We start from the raw sequence: 5,408 nt of genomic DNA on the forward strand, positions 1-5,408 counted from the left end.
GTAGCTTTATTTATGAAAAATGTTTCACCGGAGTTAATTATTTTTATTGGTGGAATCTGCATGATTCCACGTTTTGTCTATTTTTGGCTTTAACTTTGTCCCTATCTCTTCTTTCTTGCCGCACTTTCACTGGAGCACTGTTTCGCACGTCCGTTTAGGTCGCCTGCCCAGGCGGAACTGAATAATGGCGCTGGTTTCGTAGTTTTTCAAGGCAGGCTGTTTTCCTTGGTCTATAATTTATGGAATGTTCGCGCGAAGCTTCACAAAGCGGGACTCTAAGGCAGAGTTCGCGTGGCTAAAGGGTTTTCTAAAATGTAAATACCGCTTCCTGGAAGTAGAAGAACATGCGAAACCACTTAGTACACGAGGTAATCTTTTGGGTATAAATTATTAATCCTTAAATGCATAGTGTCATCATTTGATAATACAACTTTTTTCTTAACATAGCAAACATATGCGAGGCATTGTGAACAGAGATAGACTAAAATATATTTCTTCTGAATGTAAGTTTATGAATAAAATTATTATACTACGCATAGTTCGATCCAAGTAACATAAAAATACTGTCAAATTAGTTTATTTCATTTGTACGTTTGATCATCCTATTGTCTTCGTCTCTTGTTACAGTCAAATGTTTTAAAAATTGTGTTATGCAGTCAACGAGATAAATAACTGACTATATCTTCGCGATAATCGACCTGCAATTTGCTTATACCTTTCAGACACGTTATAGCCATCTTTGATAACAAAGTACTTTCCCAAGTAAAAAATTAAAAAAAATAAATGGCGTGAATTCAATAATTTTTCTATGATTTTGTGGTTTGATTATATCTAGGGAGAAGAATCAGGGTTTGACAAATCTATTGCGACCATTTCTCTAACTCTTTAGCTACAGAAGTGTTCCACTTCGCATTCTTCCTTCTGGTAACGCGAAAACTCATCACGACGGATATCTTGAGGTACGAAGTTAACGAGAAACTTTATCCATTTTGTGACAATCTCCAGAATATAACTTTTTCAATTAGGTACAGAATTTGAACTTTCAAATCGAAATTTCCGTTCATTAGTTCGTGTGCAAATGAACCGAACGGAAAGGAACAAGTGCCGTGCTGATGTTGAAGTTCAGCGTCCTACGAAAGTAATTCGTGAAAGTTGCGAACTGCCGAAGAAGTCGAAGAAGTTCTTAAAGGTTCGTGGATAATCTTAATTTAGTTCTAAAGCGCAAAAAACATTTGGATGCGATTAAAATTTCCGCGTGAATATAAAGGGTGATCGTTAGGAATTGATTTCTGCACGATGTCATAACGAAATTGAGAGAACATATAGAACCAAACCGAGCAAATACACCATTGAAATTGGCAAGCACCTGTCGCGTCGATATCGCGACACGCTTTTATAGGCTTTCCCCTTTCATTAGCTTCCCAAATTGCAATATTCGCGAGATTGGAATCAACTTAGTGTAGTATCGGAAAAAAAGGATAGGATTAGGATAATTTAGATTTGTAAAATTCTCCTAATACTATTTATTAAGATAAATGAAAATAACAGAGATTAATTGGACAGAGAACGATAAATGTTCAACTTGAACTAAAACACAAAAGTCTTATTCCGCTCAAATCACTCTCGCAACTCTATAACTTTAACAACTCGATCTCTCTACAACGCTAGCAACTCTACAACTCTCGTCTTCGGCATCTGCACTCGCACGCTCTTGCTTCTCAACTCATACTGTACGCCTTTTGTATTCGTTCTCGCTGGCGTCTCAACTAACTCTACCCTTAGCGTCTCTTTGTCTTTTCTCGTCCCATCGAACACGTGTCCCGAAACCCCGTGGCCAGGGTCACGCAGGCTCTTTCCACAAAACTCTCCACTCGAAAGGACAGACGACACATTGATGTACTCGACGGCGCCACGGCTCTCGCCATTTTGTATACGGTTCGGCCGATATTTTGGGCCTTTTGCCCACGATACTACATTAGAATTATATCTTCGACGATTATTAGAACGAGTGAAAATTTCTACGGATAGTGATCACAGAATTTGTCAATCAGCTGATAAACGTATTGAGCTAACATGATTTGCAACGGAAACCTTCCGTTTCCATGTCATTTTCAAATCTATTTGGCTATGATCGCGCATCCCTCGATTGCCGCATTTTTATGGAAAACTCTGCTTCTCAAATGTACACAGGCGGGTCGAACGATGAACGGACTGTTCCATTATTCTTTCTAATAAAAAATTATTATTTTACTTTTGGAATGGACCATCGAATTCATTTATGAATAAAATTTGTGACCATGATTCTTTGTACACTTTAGAAAATTGTATGTTGACTTCCAACGTATTAAGTAGCACTCAAATTTTGTTAATAGAATGTTCTCCTCTCCTGTCGTATTCTGGAGGGTGGTTTCATCCCTTGAACTCCAGTTATCGCGACTAACAAGGATGTGCAATTATAAATGTGACTGTTCTTCAAGCCCACAAAGTGCACCCTCGAGTTTCATCCAAGTTTTGTTATTGGGATCGAATGCAAATTTCGAATCTGTCAGATTTTTCTCTGTAAATCAGCTAAAATGTCCGAAGCTATTCTCTCTAGTAACTTGTAATAACTAACCCTTACTCGAATCTCTGCCCTGGGCAGTGTTCACTCCATCGATCAGCAACTTCAGTTACCGCTCATCCTCACTAAAATCGTTCCATGGCTCAATGCCTCGAGGGTGCACTTCCAGCTCCAACTGTTTTCTTGGACAGTGTCCACTAGCTACATCGATGGCGGAGAATAATCTGTCTCTCTAATCAGTCTCTCTGTAGACGCTGCCGTGTAAACTTGCAATTATTTCCTTGACAAATCACCTTCTGTGGACGACGTCCATTTCGTGGTTATTTAGTGGTTACTTTCACCAAAATTGTCGACCACTTGATCACTGCAAAACTTTCCGGGGGATTCTTAGTAGTTTCACCTACTTTCACAGACAGTGTCTATCCAAGATTGGTAAAATAAACAGACTATCGGGACCTTCTTTGGAAAGTAGAACGATTTTCGCTATCAGAGATGCAGATTCTATCAAACAAAAGGGAGACACTTCGGAGAAAAGAAATTGACGCTAAAACATAGTTTCGCAATCTAAACGAAGAATGTCGAAAAAGGAATATGCTGGGACTAAAAAAATGTTAAAGGCATTAAGAGAAGTTCTAATAAAATAACAAAAAAAAAAAATAACAAACAAAGCAATAAAAAACAAAACTGACACGAAATTCGAAGAATAAGAATAGATCAAGAATATCACCGAATAAAATACGAAAAAAAAGGTAGAAGAAAAGACTGGATGAGAGCACTAAACTGAAGTTTTACTGATAAAGAAACAGGAACACCAAAGAGAGTAGTTCAATCAATAAAAAATAGCCTAACGAAGCTAAAGATCAGTAATAAAAAAAAGGTATACGAAGGGAGAGACGGAATTGCAGCACGTCTGTACTACCATTCGCGGTATGATAGCCCTGATATAGCGAAAACTTTTTACCTTGTTTTCGATTTAATCAAATTTTCAATCCCACTGAAAACTTTTAATTTCAGTTCATCCCTTAACTCGCACTACTTCGAGATTTTCTCGTTGATGGCTGTATACAGTTAAAGGCGGGGAAAAGCTAACCATTGGCAAAGGTTTATTTTTCGACAGAAAAATCTCGTTGAGACTATTCTTTTTAATCATTGCAACGCCGAGATTTCCAACGTCATTTTCTGGTAATAAATCCAGCTGATATCAACTACTGGAAGCACCGACGTGCACTAACACGTTCGTGATATTCATTTCAAAATAACGCGCGTAAGTTTTATTTTCCCTGAGCATATCATACTTTTTCATAACATCGTCGAACATTCGTCTGTTTACCGACGGAAGCAGGAAAACGAGGAAAAAATACGTAGACGAAAAGAAAAAATCTGTTTTAATAATGAACTATGTATATCTACGCAAAATTTTACGAACATGACATCATGAACGACCTATATCTTTATTTGTTGTTGAATAAAAATTAACGCTGCTGTAAACACGGTTATCATGAGATCTACAACTTCACGATCTTATTAAATATACTTCTTTTACGATATACTCTCAAAAACATTTACCGGGATTATGTATTATAATGAATATTGTGTAAATAAGGAAATTGAAATGTATCGAACACAAATTAAAGATATTGAAATATAAGAGTTATGTATCGTAATGAATATTTTATTTAAATACGTTCAAATGTATCAAACAAAAATTAAAAGTGCCGAAGGATAAGAATTATTTATTACGAGTATTTCATTTTACAAAATTGAAGCGTTTCAAACAATAATTAAATATGGATGGAGAAGAAACATTTATAAGAGTTAGGTTTGGGTTAGATTTCTCTTACTTATCTCCCTGTCTGTCTGTCTCTCCCTCTCTTTTTCTTGGGTTTATCTTAGGGGTGCTTTAATTTGTCAATACAGAACCTTCCTTCTACATCTATCTTCTTCCCAATTAGCAATTTCATATTTCAGGTAAATAATTTCACGTCCGCGAAAGAATAGAGTTACTAAACTAACGAATTACATTACTGTCTCGGCAAAGGCGTTAAATTCTGTCGATTCATCGTCTACGAGGTACAAGCGGCTGAATGACAGCTACTTTATCGAGGGAATTGCGTTATAATGTTGTCGGCGACCGGCAAAGAGCTTCAATCCATTGATTGTCATTCGAGTAACTGAATTCGGAAACAAGCTCGTAGTAATTAAAAAGAATGTATCGCTAATGTATTTAAGATTCGATAAAAAAGAAATTTCATTTATCCTCGCCGATAAGGATAAAGGTAAATATCAAAAAGGGAACGCGTTTCAGACGACAAACTCGATTTTGATCGACTGGTCATTGAAATTTCCTGTCACGTTCTTGTTACTAGAGTTGACGTTTCGCCGTTTTAGTGCTTTCGTCCTATTATTTTATGTTACTAATTAGATCTTCTGGAAATGGCAATTATTGATATGAAAAGCGACCAGTTGACCGTCGTATTTGATTTTCTCATTAACGAGGTATTTATCGATCATGTAACAAATATCTCTTAGCCATATCACTTTGACACAGCTGCTGATCTGTCCTCTGCACCGTGTGTAGTATTTAGTGCAATTAGCATAGTGCTTTATACGTCTCTATATAGGATCGATTTGCATTTCGTGGTACGATACCACCAGAAACGCATGTTTCGTACGTACAATTATTTTTAATTATCTTTATCAACGACAGGAAACAATCTACACATTTTGAAATTTCGTTGAAATCACAATGAAACACATTTACACCGATTGTATCGGTGAAATGTTAAAAGAATTTGTAAATGTACGTAGAAGTTTGAAAATATTTATTGCAAGCATACGCTTCATAAAC

The 5,408-nt window shown here is 36.6% G+C and overlaps 1 long non-coding RNA gene across 1 annotated transcript; it reads left to right on the forward strand.

Moving 5' to 3' along the window:
• Positions 1-204: 204 nt before the first annotated feature.
• LOC126921573 (uncharacterized) lies at positions 205-1,918 on the forward strand. The gene is made up of 3 exons (XR_007712405.1): positions 205-503; positions 836-959; positions 1,026-1,918. It is a non-coding gene; the product is annotated as an uncharacterized LOC126921573 (long non-coding RNA).
• Positions 1,919-5,408: the final 3,490 nt, after the last annotated feature.

Source organism: Bombus affinis, chromosome 10 (assembly GCF_024516045.1).
Source record: "Bombus affinis isolate iyBomAffi1 chromosome 10, iyBomAffi1.2, whole genome shotgun sequence".
Classification (NCBI taxonomy): Eukaryota; Metazoa; Arthropoda; class Insecta; order Hymenoptera; family Apidae; genus Bombus; species Bombus affinis.